Genomic DNA, 26194 nt, shown 5'->3' on the forward strand with positions numbered 1-26194 from the left:
CAAGAATGCTTGAAAATCTTCTATTCCACTGAATGACCATCTTTTCCTCTAAAACATAATACTCAATTTTGCTGGGTAGGTGATTCTTGGTTTTAATCCCAGCTCCTTTGCCCTCCAGAATATCATACTCCAACCTCTTTGATCCCTCAGTGTAGAAGCTGCCAGATCCTGTGTTATCTTGATTGTGTTTCCACAATATTCAAATTGTTTCTTCCTGGCTGCTTGTAATATTCTTCCTTGACCTGGGAATTTCAGAACCTGGCTATAATATTCCTAGGAGTTTTCTTTTTAGGATCTTTTTCAGGAGGTGATCGGCAGATACTTTCAACCTCTGTTTTGCCCTCTGGTTCTAAAACATCAGGGCAGTTTTCCTTGAGAATTTCTTGGAGGATGATTTCTAGGCTCTTTCTTTGATCATGGCTTTCAGGTAGTGCAATAATTTTTAAATTATCTCTCCTGGATCTATTTTCCAAGTCAGTGGTTTTTCCCATGAGATATTTCACATTGCCTTCTATTCTTTCATTTGTTTGGATCTGTTTAACAGCATCTTGATTTCTCATAAAGTCACTAGCTTCCATTTGCTCAGAACTAATTCTGAAGGAATGATTCTCTTCAGTGAGCTTTTGAGATTTTTTTTCCATCTGGCGAATTTGGCTTTTTAAGGCATTCTTCTCCTCATTGCCTTTTTGAGCCTCTTTTGCCATTTGAGTTAGTCTGTTTTTTAAGGTGCTATTTTCCTCAGTCAGGCGGTTGACTCTCATTTCATAATTTTCTTTCGTCATTCTCATTTCTCTTCCCAATTTTTCCTCCACTTCTCTTATCTGCTTCTTAAGGTCCTCTATGGCCTGTAACCAGCTCGTATTTGTCTCTGAAGCTTTTGGTGCAGGAGTTCTGACTTCACTGTCTTCCTCCTGTTCCATGCTTTGATCCTTTTTGTCCCCAAAATAGGAGTCTAATGTTAGATTGCTTTGCTTGGTTTGCTTCCTTTGCCTGCTCATTCTGCCACTCAATTACTTGACTTTTTGGTTTTTTGCCACAGTAGGACTCTGCTATCAGACAGGGGAGCTTTGTACCAAATGCTGGGGTTTTCTCAGCTGCCAAAGGTATTAGTTGGGTGCCCTCTTTGAAGCCTCCACATGCTCTGGCAAGGTGGTCACACACCCCAGGACCTCCACCCTAGACCACAATCCAGACCCAAGCAGGTTAAAGCAAGAGAGATTGCCCCTCAGACTGGTCGCTTGGTCCCCCTACAGTCTGAAGGCCAGGAGCTGAAGCTGCAATGTGGGGGAGGCTGCACCACCATGGCTCCTCAGTGGCTTCTCGCCCCAGGGGAAGAGCCTGATGCACTCCCAACTACTGGATCCCAAAGTCCACACTGCACTGAACTCTCACTTTGTCCTTCATACCTGTGTGTTGATAATTCTGGAAACGGCCACAGCTGCTGCTGATCTGGAGTCCCTCTGGCCTGCAGCTGGTCAGGCCCACCCTGGGGCTAAAGCCTTGGCGTGGGGCTGGGCTCGGCTCCCAGAGCACTGTGCTGGCCAATTCCTGCTGGCCTGCCAGGCTGTCCTCAGCGGGAGGTTAGCTTCTCTGTGTCATTTTGTGGGTTCTGTAGCTCCAACATTTGTTCAAAGTCCCCCTTTACATGAATTGGGGGAGGTGGAAGCCAGAGTCCAGCAGAAGTCCTGTTTCTACTCTGCCATCTTCTCTATGCAATTTATAAAGTAGTCAACTCTGTGCAGGGATGAAGGGGGAGGGAAGAACAGTTGTAGATGGTGGGGAAAAAAATGCATCCACAGTCTACCTAGGCACTCCCAGAGGACTGTCTACCAACAAGCTGAATTAAAAAGGTAATTACATTTTTATCTGGGTCTGAGCTACAGAGGCTCTGGAACTGGTGAGACTAAATATTTGCAAAATACTTAACTCTCCTTGTATAACGTCTTATCTGAACATTCCTTCTTTTTATAAGACATAAGTGGGGCCTCAAAATCACACTCTCATCCAAGATCCTACCCAAACTAGCTCAAGACTGATTCTCAGCCGTAGCAATAGCAGGATCCACCTCTGGCAACCTGGCAAAATCCAGTCCTATCTTCAGCTCCCTCCTATCTCCACACAGACATCCACAAATGAACAGACACCCACCAAGTGTCACAAATGCAAGCACAAGACTCTGTCTCCTACACTGGTGCCCAAGGTTTTAGTCCAAAAGGAAATGTACAAACATTGACACCTTAAAGCAGGGATTCTTCATTTTCTGTGTATCATAGTAACCTTTGATAGCCTGGTGAAGTCTATGTTCCTCCTCTCAGATGTACATTTTTAATGTACAAAATAAAATAGTGAGATTACAAAGGCAACCAATTATAATGAAATGAAGTTATGGGGTCTTTTTTAATTTCAGGGACTCCAAATCAAGAACTCTTGCTGTGGAGAAATGGTTGAGTTGGTCACCAGTCAATCAAAAAGCATTTCTCACTATTTGCCAGGTATTGTGCTAAGTGCTGGGGATACAAAAAAAGGCTAAAACATAGTCATTACTCTCAAGGATCTCACATTGAAATGGAAGAGGTAGTGTATAAATATCCAGATATATACAAAGGACATAGGTCTATGGTAACCTTAGAGGAGAAGACACTGATAGGGCCAGGAAAGGCCCCCTGCAGAAGGTGGGATGGAGCTGAGTTTCGAAGAAAATTACAGAAACTCAAAGTGGAGATGAGAGGGCAGAGCATTTCAGGCTTAATGAACAACCAGTTCAAAGGCAAGGACACAGGTGATGGAGTACCATGTTTAAGAAATATCCACCATGCACTACAAAGAAAGAATTCCTCTGGGTCCAACACAAATTCATTTGCATTATTTGGTGTTTGGGGGATAATAAAAAACCCACCAACTTAGAGTCCTCGAATCTGAGTCCAAATCCAGACTGACTACCTGTGTGACCCAAATTACTCACTTACTACTTGTATAATATTGGGCGCCTCATTAACCCTCCATGAGCCAAAGTTACTGAATTTGAAAAATGAGAGATTTGACTAGGCATATGGCCTCTGAGGTACTTTCCAAGGGAATAAAATCTTTGAACCTACTATGATCTTGTAATGTCTCTCAGATGCCCTACTTTGTGTGACCCCCAAGGAGAACTAGGAAAGTCAGACCTAATCAGTGTGATAGAAACCTTGGTTTTATAGAAGCTGCTCATGATGTACTGAATAAGGCTTAGAGTAGAGAAAACCTCCAAGACATTTATTAGCTGTGTAACACTGTGCAGGTCATTTAACCTCAGTTTGCATCAGTTTCCACATCTGTACAATAGGGATAATAATAGTGCCTACCTCCCAGGATTGTTGTGAGGATTTAAATATTTGTAAAAGGTGCTTAGGATAGTGTTATGGAAGGGGAATCTAATATCTTCCCTGCCCCTAGGCCTTTTGATAGGCTTAAGTGACTCTGAGAACCTTCACTGATTTGAAAATATACTCTTTGCCCTAATAGGCTGAATGTGATCACACGGAACCTGTGGCAGGAGGCTTGTTTTTCAGGAATGCCCACATCTTGACACTTTGTGAGTGGCAGTGGGTCAAGAGGGTTGTGACATTCTCTGAGCCAGGAGAAGGATATATATATCCGATGTGAGGTTTTGTTTTGGGGCTCACTTTGAGAAGAGTTGTGTGATTTGACTAGACAAGACTCTGCACAGTCATTGAGCTCCCTGGCTTTGAAAACCCAGATGTTGGTGCTTCCCTCTCTGGTAACTGTGACTATGTAATGGTGAGACAGTTGGAGGCCTGTCTGCTGATCTGTTTCTCTGTCTGCTTGTAATTTCTGCTTGCAACTCGTTTGTATTCTCTGAAGTTCGGGGTGCTGACCTTTTTTCCCCTGAACTAGGTAAATGACATATGTTTGATTAAAGCAAGATTGTTAACCCATCTTGACTTGCTTTCCTTTAGAAAAGTAGATCTAAGAACCTGTGTTGGCATCCACCCTGGGTATGCTAGGGTGCTTGCTGCTACAGACAGTAAACACTATATAAATGCTTATTCCTTTCCCCCTATAGACTTGGCAACACAGGTATTTCTGGACAAGAGAAGAAGTTCCCCTATGGTACTGTCACAGCTATAGGGACTGAGTGCTTCCCATCTGTCCTGAAACTGAGGGTCCTTCTAGTGACAGGGCACTAGGAGACAACTGTGAGAGCTCTAAGCTCTCCTTCTTTCAGTACAGAAATGGCTGGCTCTTCTGACCAATTGGGGTATCTTTGCGACAGCCCATCTATCTGCCAATGATATCTATGTGATTTTATAAAGATTTTGAAAATTAGCAAGATTAGAAAATCAAATGCAGAGAATCCTCCTCCCCTTCTCTGAGTTGCTGCTAAAATGCAATAAGAGCAATCAATACTTATTTCCCTAGATATGAGCATGTGTCCAGAGAGAGCCAGCGCTCTCCGGTAATTCAACCAAGAAAGTCCTTTAAGATGAAGTAATACTTACAGTAGCTCGCTATTAAAACTCCCAATTGAATCATAGCTGTCCCTGTTATTGCTGCCTTGTTTCTTCTTAAAGCAGAAGAACTGCTCACACTTCCTGTGAACACCAGCCAACAAGCCCTTCTGACCCATTCTGCCCCCCCCCAGGTCACCTCCATAGGGCAAAATCTCTAGAAATTAAAAGGGAATGGAGCCTCAGTGGTGGGATTTGGGAGTGGACTTTACATGAAGGGTTAATGCACAGAAAGCATAGTGAGGAAGCTGAATTTCAATAAGGTAGTTTCCAACTGTGAGCTGACTGGAAAAACTTTCTTCCCTATTAACTTTCGATTAGAGAAGAAGGTAAAGAAAATCTCAGAACTACAGCCTCTGGCATGAGCTTAGTGCAGATTGATGTCATCAGAACTAGAGTTCCCAGAAGCCCCTGCCCACTACAACCTGGTCAGCTTGCCATCTCCAGACCAGCAAATTTACCTTTTAAGGCAGCTATGTAGGATAGTAAATCGAGTGCTGAACTTGGGAAACCAAAAAACCTGAATTTAAATCATTCCTCAGGCATTTATTAGCTGTATAACCTTGAACAAGTCATTTAACCTCTGTAAAATAGGTATGATAATGGGCATGATAATAGCATCTACTTCACAGGAATATTGTGAGGATATAATGAAATAACGTGTGTAAAGCTCTTTGCAAACCTTGAAACCCCATACAAATGCTAGCTAGTATTACTCTCTCCCAAGAACATAAAAGACAACAACAATTGAAAAAAAGACTGACATTTATACAGGTTATCCCAAAAGCCTTCATATATTCTTAATAAGTATCTTATACAGGCTCCTGTTCTCTATGTCATATAATTTGACCCTCACAGCCAAGAATGTATTACTACTTGAGCCAAATACCACAGATATTCTTATCTCCATTTGCTGATGATGAAGTTGAGACTCAGTGACATTAAATGACTGCTAAAAGTCACACAGCTAACAATCATAAACAGAGGAATCTGAACCCCAGTGTTGCCTGACTCTAAATTCCACTCTCTTTACCACTATACCCATCTGTCTCCCAAGACATGGACCAGAGTCCAAGATGGCGGCAGCATCACCATCAGTGAGGATTGGATGCACACTTTTCATGTGTGTCATAGAATGGATTGTAGTGCAAGTTATACAGGATGACTTCTGTGTCCCCTCCAAGGTCTTACTTTCTGGGATTCCTTGATTCTGTGAAAGTTGCTTTTTTTATGTCTAAGTAATACCTGAATGTAAGCTGGTACTATTATTCTAAGAATTCATTTACTCATTAAGCATATATTTTCAAGCACCAATTGTTTACCAGGCAATGTTCTAGGATTTAAAGACAAAACCAAAATTACATCTGCCCTCAGGGAGCTTACATTCTAGTGAGACGATACAGCATGCACACAGAGAAGTAAATATAAAATACACTCAAGGGATCAGCAAAGGCTTTATGTATGAAGTGGCACTGGAGCCATATCTTGAGATGAGCTATGGATTCCAAGAGGCAGAGATAAGGAGGTAGAACATTCTATGCCCATGCAAGGATGTGGAAACATGATTTTCATGGTGGAATACAGGAAAAAGTAAGTAGAATAATTTGGCTAAAATACAAAGTCCATGATACTGATACTATCCACCCTTCCAGGACTATTCAGAAAATAAAACTTTTAGATGTGTAAACTATTACTTGCACATAATTTAAATTTACTGAGCTGTGAATTTAGCAAGTTATTATAACAATATTACAAAAGACATGAACTCAGAAGGAAGTCTGAAAGATTTCAGATTTATGGGAATTTGTTCTCTCTCTGATAAAATAAGAATAATAATACATTCTTTAGCAATGAGATCTGTTATACAATCAGATAAGACTTTAGGTGGATATGGAGATTCACGTGGGTCAGTTTCTCTATGTGTAAAATGGGGGCAGACTAGATGGTCTCCAAAGGTTCTTCCCACCTCGACATTTTGTGAGTAGGAAATATCAAAAGGTTTTGCCAACTAAACCATTCTATGACCATGATGAGATATAGAGTAGGGGTTCTTAGCCTGGGATCCAATGGCCTCCAAAGGATGTATGGATGCATTGTAGAGTGTCTGTGGACTTTGGTAGAGGGGGAAAAATAATATATTTATTTTCACTAGCTTCTGACTGAAATTTGACTTGGATTATTTAAAAATATTACTCTGAGATGGGGTTCATATACTTTAACAGACTGCCAAAAGGGTCCAGGACACACAAAAAAAAAATGTTAAGGCCTCCTGGTCCAGAGTAAATGGAAACAAACGCCACACTTGCAGGGTCTTTTAATGAATTGTAACAGTATAAACTTATGTATACTCACAAACGAGAGACTAGCCATCCTACCACAATGAAAACTTCCTATGATGTGTACCACACTTCATTTAAAAATGCCCTCACCAAGTCTCTTTCTCCCACCCTTTCAGAACTTAAATATTCTCTCCTTTCTTTCCAGAATCAAAACCTATTCTCAAGAAAGAAGACAATAAATTAATCACTTATTTTTGGAATAAAGGAGAGGTGATGATTTCTCCCTATTCACACAACCCTAGAAGACCAAATGGGGTAAGCAGAAAATGAAAATCATCCAAGCCAAGGCAGATAGAAGAAATGGACATCAAAGATCAGCCCAATAGACAGTACCAAGAGTATCTGGCAAGTTTTCCGCTGGAAACATATTTCTTTCCTTAAATATTCAACCCTGCCCAGACACAAGCAACAGAAGTAGCAGCCAAGCAGCAAACGAGAGGAGACTACTTCTACCCACCAGGAAGGCTCTAGGGGAGACCTCTCTGTGACATCATTGAAGGACCCAGACGGCAGTCTCTCTGCTAACTTCTTTCTTGAATTTTCCTTCTATAGGATCTCATAAGTGAGAGCCAAGTCCACTTCGGAGAGTTAGGACAAACAGAGTCAAATTGTATACATTCCAGCTGCAGAGAATCTCCTGCCAACCCAGTTGCTAAGTCTTAGTAGGAAGCAGTTTATGAGAATTGTAAAAACCTGAGAAGAAAAGCCTGAGGGATATGGGGGGGGGGGGCAGGAATTGATCAATGTCTTCAAATATCTGAAGGGTCAGCAGAGGGAAGGGGGCTTAAATTTTCTGATTGGCGCCAAAAAGAACTAAGAGCAGTGGGAGGGAGCTAAGGGAAGGTCAGGTTACAGCTGGATATAAAGGAAGAATTTCCTAACTTTTGGAGCTGTCCAGCACTGAAGCAGACTGCCTTATTAAGTAGTGAGCTCTCGCACAGGAGGTGTTGGAGAAGAGTCAGGGAGACTGCTTGACAGGGATGCTTTAGAGGCTTAGGGGAAATTCATTTGCTGAACGGGAAAATGGACTAAGTGTCCCCTAAGATCCATTACAGCTAAGAGTCTATGTTTCTATGATTCTGTCTAGTGACTAATGGTCCAGTAAATTCCTCAACTCAAATCAAAGACCTTTTTAAAATTTTTCATAGCTCTTATACTCTCTGAGCCTCAGTCTCCTCATTATAAAATGAGGAGGCTGGGTTAGATAACTTTGAAGGTCACTCCCAGCTCTAGATCTCTGATCTTACCAACAATGCAGCATGTATATCATCTAAAGAACTAGGCAAGCTGTGCTGATTTTTAAATTGCACAAGGAGGCTAAGCTGCTAAAGTTGGCTCTCCTTTGAAAAAAGGTCCACATTTTCAGCTCAAAATATAGCTGCATCTACACTTACACCACGGTCCTGCCTATATATTGCCTAGAGAGTAAAACACAGCACTGTGCCATTTTGTTTTTCATCTGTATTTTTCAAAGCCTGTATAAAGTGCCAAGGGGTTAGAACTGCAAGGGAGTCTCTTCAAAAAGCTAGTTGGAGCCAGTAACATCCCCAAGAAATGAATGGGATAAACCTAGAGTTTAAACCATAGAGTCAGAGATAGATATAAGAATTGGAAACCAAACATGAGCACAATAGACAGGAATAATGATACTAAGAGTAGTAAGAAAAGTTGATTAGTAGAGATGAACAGAGAAAATAGGACTTAATAAGCCAAGGGTCAGAATCAGGGAGAAACTAGAATAATTCAGATCAATTCAATAAACATTTATTAAGGGCCTACTATGATCCAGCCACTGTGCTAAGCCCTGGTGATACAAAAAGAGGCAAAAGATAGTCCCTGCCCTCAAGGAGCTGAGAATCTAATGAATGCAAAAGAAGTTTGGTCATGGTGGAGATAAATTGTCAGCTGATGGTGAGCATCTTCTATACATTAAAGCTCATGGAGTCCAGAGACTGTCTTGACTCTTTCTTTATCCCCAGCTCTTAGCACAGTGCCTGACCCACAGAAGGCACTTAATAAATGTTCATTGACTGAATGACTGACTTCCATTGGCTTCTTTGACAGGGTGTAAGACAATTGGCAAATCAAACTGATCGTCTTAAAGAGATGACTACGAAAGAAACTGTAGTGCCAACAAGACCCCGCAGATTATCAAAAACAGTTCTCTTTGGCTGCATTTGGTCTCTTTCACAAGCATGGATTGTTACCTGAAAAAAGTGGTTTTTGATAATGAGAAGGCTGATGTCAGACAGCCTGTCTGTGGGTGGGACTGTGCAGGATGGCGTATGGAGTGACTTGACACAAATCATTACCTTTTTTGGAGCATCCACTCGGTGGCAAACAATATCAGAGAAAACAAAGATATTGATGACATATCAATAGCATGGGCCAGAAATTTTAGCACATTTGTTGCAAGGGAGAAGAGAAGTTATGGAAATTGTATAGAAGGAGAAATCTTCAGCTATTACCTTGTTGGTAGAAAAAGACTTGCTGAAGGTGATAATATTTTGGGAACTTTCTAAATTCTGATTACCTGGGGCTGCAGGAGAGTTGATGCATAGAGAACAGCTTGTCCAAATCCATCTTTAAAACCTTGGATTTTTAAGACCTTGTATTTCCATCCTCTAATGGACTCTGTCCAACAAGGGCACTAAACACTCTAATTCCTCTTGGCAGTTGCCCATCCAAACATCCCCTGTACCATTCAGGCTCTGATCCTGAGCAGCCCTATGATCTCCTGCTAGATTATAAACTCCTAGAAGGCAAGGATTTTCTTTTGCTTCTTTTTGTATCTCCAGTGCCTAATACAGTGCCTGGCACATAGTAGGTGCTCAATAAATATCTATTGAATTGGATTCAATAGTCACTTCACCTCCTTAAGTCTTAGTTTTCTCACCTACAAAATGAAATAGTCACCCACTTCTCATTTTTTCTCATAGGATTTTTGTGAAGATCAAATGAAATTCATTCATTTCCAGACTCCACTCTTGAATATCTGGACTTCTTTCTCCATTAGATACTATGGTCTTCTCACTGTGGAAACTTTATCTGTCCTCGCAGATACTTCCTATGATTGGTCATTTACTCTTGGAACCTCCATTTTTAGGAAGGGTCCAAGCCAGCCATGTTTTCCCCCAATTACTCTCTGAACTTCTTTCTCCTGCCCCACCCCCAGCTTTTCAGCTACCTCTTGTGGTTTTTTTTCTTCATTAGAATATAAGCTCCTTGAAGGTGAAGACTGTCTTTCCTTTTGCTTCTAGCCATATTTCCAGCATTTATCATAGTGCTTCACATATATTAAGAACTTAATAAATAACTGTTGAATGGACTTGGATATTAAAGCATTAGACAATGTGAATTATTATCACTATTATGACTGAATACAGAAATGACAAAGTAAGGTTTGTAAATACAAGTATCTTTCAGAGTGCTAGATTTCATAAATATTTAACAATATTTTTTGGATCATTCTAATTATTAATTTCACTCTTTTTTATGTTCAGGAATATATCTACATATACATAGGCATATGTGTATATACATATGTGCATGTGTGCATACATATGTGTATATACATATATGTATGTGTGCATACATATGTGTATGTATATATGGATATGTGCTATATACATTTGTATATGTGGGGGTGTATATATATATATACCTGCATATACTATAAATATATATTGATACATTCACATATACATATGTACAGAAACAGAGATATCAGATATTTTAATGGGAATGGGAATTTGAAGATCTTCCCTGCCCCTTAATAGACCTAGGGGGGAGTTTGAAGACTTCCCCTGCTTTGAAAGTAAACTCTAACCCCTAATAGGCTGAATGTAATCACATGGAGCCTGTAATGGAGGGAATTTGCTGAAGGGTACAGCAGAGCCCACAGGAATCTTCTCTGCTGTGAAGATAAATTCTGCCACCTTATAGGCTAAATATAGTAACATGGAACCTGTGGTGGGAGGAGTTTGCTGAAGGGAAGCAGAGCCCACAGGAAGCTTATCAGAGCTAGCCAGACAGTGAGGGACAGAGGAGCTCAGGCAAAGAGATAGAGAGGATTGTGAGTAAATATTGATCTTGTATTGGTTTGTGGGAAGGCTAAAGGATGCTGTGGCTCTCAGTGTTATTATGGCTTCTGAATATCATTGGTACTATAATGGAATTGGCTTACTGGTTTGGGGATTTGGTTTTCTGGTTCTAAATAAATGCTTCAGTTATATCCTCTTTGTGGAGAGTTGGTATATTTTGTGATCAAACGTCTTGTGATACTTATAGTCATGGTCTTTATTGTGATCATGGGCTCCATAAATATTGCATTGGCACTACAGATATAGATGTAGAGACATGTAGAAAGAGATACTATATGAGGGTTCTAGGTAGCACAGTGGATAGACTACTATATTTGGAATCATTAAGATTTGAGTTCAAGTCTGGTCTTAGTTACTAACTGCATGACCTTGGGCAAGTCACTTCATCTCTGTTTGCTTCAGTTTCCTCATCTATAAAATGTACATAATAATAACATCTACATCACAGAATTGTCATAAGGATCAAATGAGATAACATGTAAAGTACTTTACAAACTTTAAAGCTTTGTGTAAATGCAAGCTATTGTTATGCTTCATGTATATATTAGTTAGGCTGAGGAAATTCTACAAAGAATTTGACAAGACCTGCCAGATTGAGTTAACATTGACCTTGATTCTTAGTGAATTCCATGTTCAGGGTAGCAGAGAGGAGGACAATAAAAACTATGCTGAAAAATAATTTAGGATCAAGAAGTGAAAGAGAACAGAGACTTGTAGACTAGTAGTGTCAAACACATTGGAGTGGGCCCGTGTTGACTTAGAAAACCACAAATTAACATTATCTCTACTGCATTGTATTTTTATTTCTTTGTTAAATACTTCTTGATTACATTTTCAGCTAGTTCGTACCATACTTGGAAGTGTTGCTGGCAGCCTGCAGTCTTCAGGCCACGTTTCTGTTTTTGACTATTCAAAAGTCTCGCCTTTGTATGTTGTAGATGCCCTTTGAGGTCCCTTCCAGCTCTAGATCTACAAGCCTTTGAAAATAGTTTCCACAATAATAAGAAGGCCAAAAGAACCCAAAGTTCTCCTCCACTGGCAAAGAAATTGAGGCATGGAAGCTAAAGGTGATTCTGGTTTAGAGTTCAAGCTTCTTTATACAGTATTGTGGCATAGAATGAGAGAAATTACAAACTGAAGCATTTTACAAAATTGCATAAAGTAGTTAAAAGGAAAATGAGTTTTCCATAAGGACCATATAGCTCAGATCAAGTGAGACCATTTGTAGATTTATTTGAAGATGACAAATGTATACGAAATGAAACAGATGTCTTATTTCTATGGAAATCTATATTCATCAGCAGATATAATAGAAACACTTCATTCACATTCCGCAACCTCAGTAACTAATGTATTATATAAGGAATTTGCAATGGCATTTATAAAGTTGAAGTCTTGACCTGTCCAGATACATACAAAAAAAATCATATACTTTAAAGGCACTGAGACTGATTTTTTACTATAACTCAAAGACGAAAAGATTTCTAAAGAATAGAAAAGATCATAGATGATAATATTGCCCCTCTCTTCCCCCAAAAGTTACCAAGACAAAATAAGCAACTATCAATCCACTTACCTATTTTTTCATTTCTATGATATATTTTTGAGAAAGAATATGTATCCATAGAGGATAGCTGTGGTATTTACACATAAGGAGATCTGCATGAAGAACAGGAAATTCACTGAAAACATCCTGAAAACCACATCTTCACAATCAGGTAACTAACAGCTGTTGACAATGTAAGATCTAGCTGTGTCTGCTGTTTATCGATTTTTTAAACCATTTGACTGAGAACAAAATACAATCTTAAAGTTTCCTCTAAAACAAGGTATTATCCATAGTATTTTGAGATCAAACAAAAAGATTCTTTGACATGTGACTTACTACAATCAGCAGGATAGAGTAATTGATCTGTGGGACAAGAAGACTGTAAGTATTCTCAATAACACTGATAAGGTTCTCTCTCTCTCTCTCTCTCTCTCTCTCTGCCTTTCTGTCTCTTAGATATCTGTATATATTAATATATGTATATTTAATACACACATGTATTATATATACATAATAGAATACAATAAGGGGCTAGTCAATGAGACAATGTAATTGAAAACACTTTTGAATAAGTGAAACCACCCTATTCTTTTGTTTTCACCTGTGACAAAAATTGTGGGACCCTTAGCAGACCCTAACTTGGAGGGGTGAGGGGAACCTTCACTCAATGATTAGCTGGGCATCAAGATTAAATGAGTCTAAAATAGGAAGGCAAAGGTCTTAATTTTTGTAATTGAGAATATTCCACATGAAGTCAAAAAAGAGAGATTCTCTATAGATGGCAAGGTTCCCTTTAGTGTTTTCTGATGCCATGGTGCTGATTGTTTCAATCTTGGGCAAACTACAGGCTTTTCTCAGAGAGATCTTCAGTCACTAAAAAAAGATCATCCTAGTGATCCACAGAGGGAAAAAATCAAAATCACTATCATATATTGCTCAAGTTTTTAATGCAGTTAGATTGGCAACCCTTAGAACTAATTGATCAGTACAAATATCCTCCACAGGACTGAAAATGGCAATGAGCTGGGTCCAGAGTTGAATAAGAGGAAGAGATTGAACTGAATCACATCTGGGAAAGTGCATAATGCATTCAATGACCCCAAGTTCCTCATTGTCACCAAAACCCATCGTTAAAATGACGGTTAGTTGCATAAAGCCTATGTCACCCAGAAGAGGAGATTGACCAGTCAGGGAGAAAGAACAAGGAATAAAAGATAGTTAACCTAGGAGCCCTGCACTGGTATCCATAAAATATTAGAGGAACTAGAAGATTCCCAGTAGTTTTGATTCCTTTAGATCATGGCATTTCCAAACATATAGCATATATTATATTTACTTGGATGGATACTCTCTGTAAAATTTGTGGAGAAGGATGAATAAGAACTCCACAGGATGAAAGATGATAGGACCATAGATTTAAAGCTAGAAATGATCTTGAAGACCACAGAAAGGTTCATTGATTTGGCCAGGGTCACACAGATAGTCATTGTCTAAAGAAAGATTTGACCCTAGTTCTTCCAGATTCCAAATCTTGGATTCTATATTTTATTAGACATTATACTTATATAATATTTATTAAGGGACATGCTGGAGCCAGCTCGTACAGATTGTTAAATCTTCTGGTGAGCATTTAAACCTCAGAAATCAGAAAATGCTAAAAGTCAGGCATGATTTGCTATTTTATTGATTGTCTAAACTTAAGAAAGTGATGGGGAAAATATCAATAATGCAGGTTAAACTTAAAAGTGGTTTTTTTTCAAGAACCAGTTGTTAAATATTTACTAGCACACCTCTCCCTAGATACTATGCCACACTGAGTTTTTGGATGTGTTTTGATCTTTACCAGTGGAGGGATGCCCATACTAATGAGATTTCAATTCAATATAACTCAATAAATATTAAATATATGTCTATATGTGCATATGTATATTTATACACACATACACACACATATATACATATATATATATATATATATATATGTGACACTACTAAACACAATGATAACAAAGACAAAGTCCTCCTCAGGCATTTACATTCTACTGGGTGTATGCAATATATACAAGTAATTTAATACACGGTATTATTCTTTTCCTTCCTGTCTTCCAAATGATCATCTAACCCAAAGTAGCTAAATTTCCAGGCAAAACATGCACTGCTAAGTCATCTTTTTAGTATTCACTTTGGCCCTCCTGAAAGAACTCCATCAAAATGATCATCTCCTAAACTGAGAAAGAGGGCAGCTAGTAAGCTCTGGATGGCAATGACCGTCCCTCCCCTTACCTATGGCAATCCCATCAATGCTGTTTTTCCACCTGCTTTTGATAAGGGTCCTCCAAAATGCCCATAGACTCTGCCTTAAATTTCTTATGAATTCCCAGCAGGGAGCTCCCATCTTCCATCAAAGGAACTGCCTATTTTGGTATGACCCTTCTTAATCTTTCTATTACAAAGATCACCATATAGATACCTATACTAGTTGATCAGTACAAATATCCTCCACAGGGACTGAAAATGGCAATGAGCTGGGTCCAGAGTTGAATAAGAGGAAGAGATTGAACTGAATCACAGAAAGATACCTATAAAGGTAAGGTATTGGTCTGCATTGTAAAAGCTAACTCCATTTGGCCAGGAAAAGACAGTGTCTGCTTCTACTTCACTTAAAAGATGGCTGGAGATATTCCCGCAGTCTCAGGCAACCATGCTGTGCAATACCAGAAGGGCAGTAACTGTGACATCAATGACTGAGTATTTTTTTCCCCTGAAGTCTATGAACCAACTCTGCCAGGCTTTCCAAAAAAGGAAGAGTGGCCAGTTTCCACACTAAGAAAACAGTTACAGCTGGGATCTCCATATATACCCCTCAGGTGATAAGGTAGAGTCTCAGAACCAGCACCCAAACAAAAGTCTTCAAGGCACTGATGCCAGTCTCACAGCAATACTGACCCCTTGCTGCATAAAGATGGTACCAATAGCTTTCATAAGGCACTAGACACTCAAGGAAGAAGAACAGGCATGCCACCAACATCGTCCAGGATGATATTCTTCAGGTTAACACAGCAGGAAAGAGATTTAGAGAAATACCCACATCAGATAAATTTCTCTTCAGGAAACCCAGATGAGCACACTCTACTCAACAACCTAGAAGGCTCCTAGGTCTTGCTCTCACTCTGTAAGTATTCCAGAACACTGAAACTCACAAAAATTATCCAGTCTCATTAAATTTACCAGGCCCAGTAACAGTCCTTCCACCTCGCAACACCATTCCTGATCCATGCCACCGGCATCTGGACGGCATTTGGCTAAGAGTGGATTGATGCCTTCTGCCACCTCCCAATTGAGCAAACTAACTATTTTCAACATTACCGCAACCACTAGCCATGGTACACATGCTTCTCTGCAAATGATAATGGGTGCACCCACCCAGAAACACCTGGCCGTGTAACCTTGAGCAAGTTACTTAACCCCAATTGCTTAGGGGCGGCCAGGTGGCTCAGCGAGTAAGAGCACTGGTTCCAGTGTTGGGACAACCTGGAGATCGAATCCTGGGCTCAGACACTCAGCACCACACCCAGAAATAACTGGCCGGGTAACCTTGAGCAAGTTACTTAACCCCAATTGCTTGAAAAAAAAAAATGATAATGGGTGGGGCCAAAACAACATTCACAGATGAGACAAAATGTGTCCAAAGGGAATCGTTAGTTGATTTAGTCCTTTTGACCCACCAGCAACACATGACTGCTTGACTTTTCTGGTATCTTACAGTCACCCCCAGTAGGACCGCCAAGGGGGAGGTTGGTGGGGCTGTCCAGGCCATGCTAAGACAGAACCTTACAAGACAGCAAGAGAAGGAAGAACAAAATGATAAAGCAGAAAAGAAAAAAGTTTAACAATAGAGCAGGAGGAATTGAATGTGAGCATAAAATCTGTAAGTGAACAACATAAAAAATTATGACAAATAAAGTTTGTTTTAGTTAATCATAAAAATGTGCTTTAGTTCTTCTGCAATTAAGTTCAACATTTTATGAGGTTATATAGTCCAGGGATAGAGGCCAAGGCTTTCAGCCAAGTCCCAGGAATGTGGCCGATGAAACTAGGTTAAGCTGCCCTTCTCACAAAAGAGTCCTGGGATCTTTAATGTCTCACATAAATATTCTCCTTGTTCTAGCACAGAGTGATATAGACAGAGGTCACTACAGGCCTTTCACACAAGCAGAAAAGCCTAATGTCCCTGAGTAAATTATGTGATTATTCTAGAAATGCTTCATAGCAACTACAAATAGCACCACACCCAGGGATATGCAAGCAGCACTGGGGGAGAGCAGTGGCTGAGCCCATTGAGGACATTGGGTCAAGCCAGTTGTTGGTAGTGATGAATTGCATGTATCCAGAAAATTTCCATTATTGGACTGGAAAGGGCAGGAGAAAAATCTCTAGTGGGAAGCTGAGACCCAAGAGAGGAAGAGAAGATGGCAAGAGATGACTATGATAAGTTCCATTTACTGGGCACAGATGAAGTACTTATTAAAGGCACATGAAGGACTGGACTTAGGGCATGAGAAGGGAAAATGCACTGGTTTTTAAAAATAGAAAGAGTGGATTTTGACAATTATAGGGCAATCAAATTAGATAATATTTGTAAAGTTCTGAGTACAGTGCCTGACATATAGTAAGCACTAAATGTTTGTTCCCTTCCCTTCCCACTACTGCCATACACTTACCTTCTATTTCTGGCAAAATTCTAGAACAAATCACTAAAGGGATGGTTAGTGAGCAACTAGAAAATGAAACAGTGCCTAATTGGTTTATCATATAGCTTCATCATGGATATGTTATGGCTTCGACAAATCTTATTTTTCTTTTTGATAGAATTACTATATAGGTGGATTCCAAGAAAGCTTTGGATATCATCTTGGTTATTTCATCTAATCCCATGGATTCAGTTATCATTTCTATGCAGACGGATCCCTGAACTGTATATTGATCCTTTGAGCTACAGTTCAACATCACCAATAAATTGCCTTTTGGGCATCTTGAACTGGATGCCCTGTAAATCTCCCAAATTCAATATATCCAAAGCAGAACTCATTATCTTTCCCCTATTTCAAATTTCCCAACTACTGTCAATAACTCTACCACCATTACCCTCAGTCACCTGTGTTCATAACTGGTATTATCCTTAAATCCTTATTCTCACCCATTTTCCAGTCTGTTACCAAATCTTATCATTTCTACTTAACATCTCTCCACTCACCCAACCACCACCCTTGTTCAGGACCTCATCACCTCTTTTCTAAACTATTGCAATAGCCTCGTGTTAGTCTCTCTGCCACAACAGTCTCCTCACACCAATCCATCCTCTGCTCAGATGTCAAAATGATTTCCCTCAAGTGCCATATGATAAACCATGAGGTCTGATTATGTCACCACCACTCCCACCCTCCGCTCCAATGGCTCCCTATTATCCCCAGGATGAAATATAAAGTCCATATGTAGCACTTAATGCTCTTAGTCACATGTCTTCTTCCTACATGTCCAGGCTACTTAGATTTAACCCCTTTCATGTACTCTACAACACAGCTTCACTGGCTTCTTAATATATTTACACATCACAATCCATCTTTGACTTCTTGCAATGGATGTCCCCAATATCTTGAATGCTCTCTCTCTCTCTCTCTCTCTCTCTCTCCACCACCAACACATCATGCTTTCCAGAAGGGCTTCCTACAAATCTCAGCTCAAATCTTATCTTCTTCAAGAGACTTCTCCCACTTCCACCAACAGCACCACTCCCCCCACTCCCAAGCTGTTAGTGCCTTCCTCTCTGAGATCATCTCCTATTTACTACATATATTGTGTATGTACTCAGTTATTTACATTTTCTCCCATTAGAATGTAAGCCCCTTAAGGGCAGGGAGTTTTTTGCCTTTCTTTGTGTCAATGGCAGCATAGCATAGTGCCTAGCACATAGTAAACAATTATTATTGATTGAATGATTCTCCATTTCTGGGTCCATCCTCAGGAAGCCTGGCTCTGTTTGTGTTACCAAGAGGGTCAAGGTTTCAGAGTAGAAAACCCACTTGTACACATTTGTCTTTAGGAAAAAGAAAGGAAGCAGTCAATTCCAGGCCAGTCAGATTATGAAACATGGTAGTCAGTGATGAAATATGGCCTCTGACTCCACTGGGTAAGCTTCTGCTGGTGTAGCTTTGAGGTTTCTCCACTTCAGCTCTTGAGAATCAATAGCTTACCAATTCTCTTACTTGAAAACATCATCCTTACTCTCCTATGAACTGTCATGCTTATATGATGAGGATGAGAAGGGAAAGATAGAAAAATCCTACACAATTCAGCAATCGTTTATTAAATGCCTATTATGTGCTGGGCATCATGCTAGGTGCTGAGGACACAAAGACAAAAATGAAATAGCTCCTGCCTTCCAGATGTTTACATTCCACTGGAAAAGATCTCCTACTTTGGTAACCATGTCCTTTACAAATGATGGGAGCAACTGTTTAGTCACTGGATAGCAGAATATGCTCAGAGATTCTCACAAACTCATTCAGCATTGTAATAATTTTGGAGAAGACAGGAATTGTTACTGAAATCAAAGTCCTTCCATTGATTAGGACTTCTCCATACTGCGCCCAATTGTTTTTGAAGTTTAACTGCTAAAATGAGAATAGCAAAATAACAGCAATATTGTAAGATGATCAGTTGTGAATGACTTGTCTATTTTCAGCAATACAATGATCCAGGACAGCTCTGAAGAACTTTTGATGAAAAATGCTATCTCTCCCCAGAGAAAGAAATGATGGTGTCTGAATACAGATTGAAGCATAAAGTTTCTTCATTTTTCTTTAGTTTTTTGTTTATGTTTTCTTTCACAACATGACTATTATAGATGTGTTTTGCATGACTATACATGTATAACCTCTATCTAATTGTTTGCCTTCCCAGTGGTGGGGGAATGAGGAAGGGAGGGAGGGAGGAAGGGAGAGAATTTGGGACTCAAAGTTTTAAAAACAAATGTTAAAAAATGTTTTACATGTAAATGGGGGAAAATAAATAAATACAAAAATAAATAAAGAAATAATATGGGAGTAGAACTTAGGTACCAGGCACAGCAAGTCACTTTTTCCTACCTATGCCCTTTTCGGTCACTCTTCTATTTATAGCCTTGAAGTCTCTCTTCTTTTCATCAATCAATAATGTAAAGATAGACAGTAAGTTCTCAATGTATCCACACAGGAATTAGCTACTTTGTAGATTAAGCAAACCAAATATTTGATGAAAGCATCTCTTTCTTCTGCCACTCAACAAGTCAATAACAATAACACTGGAAAGGGTAGTCTGGCAAAGAAGAGCTTCATCTTTAGAGAATTCTCAGATTTTCCATTCCAGATGTGGGTCACAGAGCATGGGCTTATATTTCCTGCCTACTTCTAATCCAATGGATGGAATTTTGAAAGCCTGCTTCCATTTATATGTGACCGAGTGCTAAAGTTGTGATATTCAAAGTTCTTCAAAATGGTCATCAAGTCAGAAGAACCAATGACTTATTAGTAACTGGGAAATATGGGAGAGGGGAGGATATTGTGGGAAAGATAATGAATTCTGTTTTGGACATGTTGAATCTGAGAGACCTACAGGGCATCCAGTTCAAGATGCCCAAAAGGCAATAAATTGATGGTGTTGGACTCAAGAGAGTTGGCTCAAGAGAGAAACTAGAAATTAACATCTAGCTCTGGGATCAATCTGCATGAGAAGGACAAATGCATCGGTTGTCAAAAGAAAGAGCACGTTCTGCTAATTATTGGGCAATCAAGTTAGATAGCATATAGTAAACTTGTTCCCTTCCCCTCCCATCTACTCACATGTACTCGCCATCTATTCCTGGAAAAAAATTCTAGAACAAATCACTGAAGGGATGGTTCGTGAACAGCTAGAAAAGGAAGTAGCAACCAAATGGTTTATCATATGGCTCCATCATAAATAGGCCATGGTTTCATGACAAATATACCTCATTTCTTTTTTAACAGAATTACTATACAGGTGGATCCCAAAAAAGCTAGATCTCATCTTGATTATCCCATCTGATCCCATGGATTCAGTTAATTTTATGCAGATGGATTCCAGAGCTATAACTATGGCAAAGGAGTGTCCAAATATAATTGGTAAGGTTATGTCCCTTTGAACTTTAAGAAATCTAAAGACCCATTAGAAGTACCACCAGTAGTAGAAAATCTATGTGGTCACTGAATAGTGAGTAGACCACTAGACTTAGGGTCAGAAAGACCTAAAATTAAATCTTACTGAAATTAAATCAGATACATGATAGTTATGTGACCCTTCTGCCTCAGTTTACTCATCTGTAAAATTGAGATAATAATAGTGCCTCCCTCCCAGGGTTGTTGTAATAATCAAAAAATTAATTTACATAAAGTATTTAGTCAACTTTACAAGCCACATACATACTAGCTATTGCTATCACTATTAAGGCAGTAACAGTAGCCAGTGACCAAAAAAAATGTCTACAGACAGACGTGAAAAGAAATCAGCAGCTTCAGGGAGTATGGTCCTTTGTGACAAAGAGAAGTTCTGGCTACATGTTTTGGAAATACACTGATACTTGAAGATCAATAGAAAAATATTCCTAAAAGGAACTTCATTAAAATTCCACAAGGCAGCATTGAATTTCCAGTAACCAGTAGTTGGGAGTTATGCCTTTGGTATTCTTTACATCTGTGCCTCATTATGTTCTAACTTAAAGTTTGAGCCCCCTCACCACAGAGACCTTCTGTGTGCACGGGAAGAATGCACCCTTGATTTGGGGGTATTGTGTTTGTGACTACCGTTCTTGTTATATTTCCTCAGTAAATGATTTTTCTTAAATCTAATAGAGTTTTATTGGTTGATTGATATTGGAGCTTGTGATCCCCCAAAGAAGAGATCACAAGCAACAGTATAATGAACCCCAGTGACTCTCAGAGTTTCCCTTTAACTCCAAGGGGAGAAGTAATCAGACTCCCTCCGTGAACTCAACAACCCGTCAATTCAATGTGGAATTGGGGAGGTGGACTACAATAATATTAATAACAATAGCTAAGATTTATATAAAATTTTACAGTTTGAAAAGTGCTCATCAGTTGGACTGTATTCAGAATGTAAACTCATCTTAATATTAGTCTGTGCAATATAGAATTAAAGAAAAGAATCTGTTAGGGGAATTCTATGAAGTATTACAATGTCACCCAAGGATTCTTTCTGTATTATTGGCTCTTTGGAGTTATTTGTACCAAGACTCCATATGTTAGTAAGGCTACAGGAGAGGAGATTGTAGATATAAAACAAATAGCTGGAGGATTTTCACGGGGAAGACTTATTAGACTTCTGTGTGGCTCCAGAGGACAAAAATAGGACCATTGAGGGAAAGTTATAAGGAGGCAGATTTCAACTCAGTATGTGAAAGAACTTCTTAATTCAGTTCAACAAAAGTATATCAAGTTCTTACTATTTACAGGGGCCTATGCTAGCTACTGAGGGCAAACAGAAATGATTCAAGTTGTTTATGGTCTAATAAGAATAACTAGAAGTTATAAAAAAAATCTATGATACAAAATAAAGTGAATATGCCTAAGGGAGGTGTAGCCAAACTGATATGAGAATTCAAAAGAGGGACGTATTGCTTTGTCTGGAACAGGGAAAGTATAATGGAGTTAGCATTCAAACTGGATATTGAGGCTTGGGAAGGATGTCAACTGGAGGCAATGTATGGCAAGGGAATGATGTGGATAAAATCATGAAAATCAGAAATGATACAATACATCTAGTACTACATTACAGGACAAGTAAAGGGGAGTAGTATGGTAGAAATCTGGAAAGTAGGTCAAGATCAGATTGTTTGAACATCTTAATGCTAGCCTGACTTCAACTAGTAGACAATGTGAAGACACTAGAGGAAAAGAACTGCCTGACAAGGCAGTGAGAAATCCATCAGTCAAAATATTCAAGAAGAGGCCATATGATCATTTGTAGGCATGGTTTAAAGTGGATTCCTAAATGAGGCAGAAGTTTGGAATATTATATATGACCTCCTGAGTCTTTAAGAGCTAAGACCCTAAATGCCATTTCAACTATTCTGAGTTTCTGTGCCTCCTGAGGAAATAGAACTCTTTCAAGACGTACCTTTGTCTTGTCAAAGGTGTAACTATGACCTAGAATCGTTATCCCTCAAAACCTTCAAGATTTTCCAGAGCCACAGACCTCAGGCAGTTCACAGCACAGCCTAATACACAAAACTTTTCCATGAATACATATGGCACAAGAGAATACATACACAGACACACCCAGAAAGAACCAAGGAACATCTCCCCCTTCCCCCACAAAAAGTCCTCACCTATAGCTCTTGCTCTCTCCCTCGTTCTAATACACAGAAGTCTACAATTCAATTATAAGGCTTCAACAATCATCCAAGGGTCTAGGTTCTTTGTATTTTATATACCACCTGTCAGCAGTTTTTCAGATGGAGAAATGCACTTGAAACCTTTCTTGGGGCAAATGGCAGCAGTTTCAATCTTTTTGCCCCATGGCCCAGCCTCTCTGACTGTGATAACAAAATGTACTTCCTAGGTGGGCCTTTAGAAGAAGTAGCAAATAATAGAGAGGACCAAAATAGTCCTTTGGCCACAGTGAGCTCAAAATTAGTTGAATTCATTAGAGAAATGTAATTCCAAATAGTCTTTTATTCGTCATACCTATCAGCTTTTTCTGATAGGGATAGGAACTATCATTCTAGGTTCTAAACCTTGAACCCAGGATCACAATCCCTATAATATCCCTGATTCTTTCTTCCCTCACTGCCTACTACCATACCCCATAAATTCCAATCTTGTCAATTCTCCTTCCATAATATTTCTCACAGTTGTTGTCTTCATTCACAATCCCTCCACCTTAGTCTGTCCGAAGACTCTCACTGCCTCTCATCTGGATCATTAAAATAGCTTTCTAACTGAACTCCCTATCAATCCATACCTCTAGTCTTTTCCCTCCCCAATACACATGGGTACCAAACTGATATTCCTAAACACAGATCTGACTGTTATAAACTGTTTCCATTCAAAAAAGAAAACAAACAAACAAAAAAAAACTTTAATGATTCCCTGTTGTTTCTAGGTTAACAAAATCATTAACCTAGCATTGAAGTTGCTCGACACCTACCTTTCCAGTACATTGAATTTCACCCATATTCCTACACCTTCTATTCTTGTCAAATTGGCCCTTTGCTATTCAATCAATCAACAAGGATGTGCTGCATTATCCCTTTCACTCAAACATCTTATATTCTATTTCTCTAAGTCTATGATCTAGGAGCCTAATTCACTGGACTTCTGTGGGCCTCAGTTTCCTCATTTGTGAAACAAAAGGGTTGGACTAGATGGCCTATAATATCGCTTCCAGTGCCAAATCTGTGATCAATGTTGGTTGCCTAACATGGCATTCCAAATCCTTTGCACAAGGTATCCCTCCTCCTCTAATATATCCACCATCTTCCTTAAAAATATACTTTAGGAAATCCTCTGGGCAGAGCCAAGATGACGGAGTAGAAGCACGACCCTCCCGCAGCTCCGGCTTCCACCCTCCCCAATCCATGTAAAAAGGGGACTCTAAACAAACTTTGGAGCTGCAGAACCCACAAAATGACACAGAGAAGCTAACCTCCTGCTGAGAACTGCCCGGCAGGCCGGCAGGAATCAGCCAGCGCAGCACTCTGGGAGCTGAGCCCAGCCCCACACCAAGGCTTTAGCTCCAGGGCGGGCCTGACCAGCTGCCAGCCAGAGGGACTCCAGATCAGCAGCAGCTGTGGCCGTTTCCAGATTTATCAACACATAGATGCGAAGGACAAGGTGAGAGGCCAGTGCATTCTGGACTTTGGGATCCAGTAAGTGGGAGTGCGTGGCTTTTACCCCCGGGGCGAGAAACCGCTGAGACACCGGCACAGCCTGCCAGTGCCACCTTCAGCTCCTGGCCTGCAGAGTGTAGGGGGACCAAGCACCAGTCTGAGGGGTCATCGCTCTTGCTTTAACCTGCTTGGATCTGGATTGCAGTCTAGGGTGGAGGTCCTGGGGTGTGTGTCCAGCTTGCCAGAGCGTGTGGAGACCTCAGAGAGGGCACCCATCTAATACCTCCGGCAGCTGAGAAAACCCCAGCGTTTGGAACGAAAACTCCCCTGTCTGGTGGCAGAGTCCTACTGTGGCAAAAAGCCCAAAAGTCAAATCATTGAGTGGCAAAATGAGCAGGCAAAGGAAACAAAGCAGACAGAAGATTCCAACATTACACTCCTATTTTGGGGATAAGAAGGAGCAAGGCATGGAACAGGAGGAAATCAGTGAAGTCAGAACTCCTGCACCAAAAGCTTCAAAGGAAAATACAAGCTGGTTACAGGCCATAGAGGACCTTAAGAAGCAGATAAGAGAAGTGGAGGAAAAATTGGGAAGAGAAATGAGAACAATGCAAGAAAATTATGAAATGAGAGTCAACAGCCTGACTGAAGAAAATAATACCTTAAAAAACAGACTGACTCAAATGGCAAAGGAGGCTCAGAAAGGCAATGAGGAGAAGAATGCCTTAAAAAGTCGAATTTGCCAGATGGAAAAAGAATCTCAAAAGCTCACTGAGGAGAATCATTGCTTCAGAATTAGATTGGAGCAAATGGAAGCTAATGACTTTATGAGAAATCAAGATGCTGTTAAACAGATCCAAACAAATGAAAGAATAGAAGGCAATGTGAAATATCTCGTGGGAAAAACCACTGACCTGGAAAATAGATCCAGGAGAGATAATTTAAAAATTATTGGACTGCCTGAGAGCCATGACCAAAGTAAGAGCCTGGAAAGCATCCTCCAGGAAGTTCTCAAAGAAAACTGCCCTGATGTTTTAGAACGAGAGGGCAAAATAGAGGTTGAAAACCGATCACCTCCTGAAAAAGATCCCAAAAAGAAAACTCCTAGGAATATTATAGCCAGGTTCCAGAATTCCCAGATTAAGGAGAGAATATTACAAGCAGCCAGGAAGAAACAATTTGAATATTGTGGAAACACAATCAGGATAACCCAGGATCTGGCAGCTTCTACACTGAGGGATCGAAGGGCCTGGAATGTGATATTCCGGAGGTCAAGGGAGCTGGGATTAAAACCAAGAGTCACCTACCCAGCAAAACTGAGTATCCTGTTTCAGGGGAAAATATGGTCATTCAGTGGAATACAGGACTTTCAAGCATTCTTGCTGAAAAAACCAGAGCTGAATAGAAAATTTGACATTCAGATACAAGAAGCAAGAGAACCATGAGAAGGTAAACAGAGAAAAGAAATCATAAGGAACTTATCAAAGTTGAACTTTGGGGGGGGGGCAATTGGAGTTGAGTGGCTTGCTCGGGGTTGCATGGCCAGTTGTTGTTTCTGGGTGTGGTGCTGGGTGTCTGGGCCCGGATTTGATCCAGGTCGTCCCGGCACTGAGGCCGGTGCTCTTGCTTGCTGAGCCACTTGGCCAAAGTTGAACTATTAACATTCCTACATGGAAAAACAATAATTGTAACTTATGAAACTTTTCTCAGTAGTTGAAGGGATTAGAAATATATATATTATATATATATATATATATATATGTCTTTATATGAGGGTATGCAGGCATATGAAT

Source organism: Petaurus breviceps, unplaced genomic scaffold (genome assembly GCF_028583685.1).
Source record: "Petaurus breviceps papuanus isolate PSGF00001 unplaced genomic scaffold, PetGlider_PUasm1.0 188, whole genome shotgun sequence".
Lineage (NCBI taxonomy): Eukaryota > Metazoa > Chordata > Mammalia > Diprotodontia > Petauridae > Petaurus > Petaurus breviceps.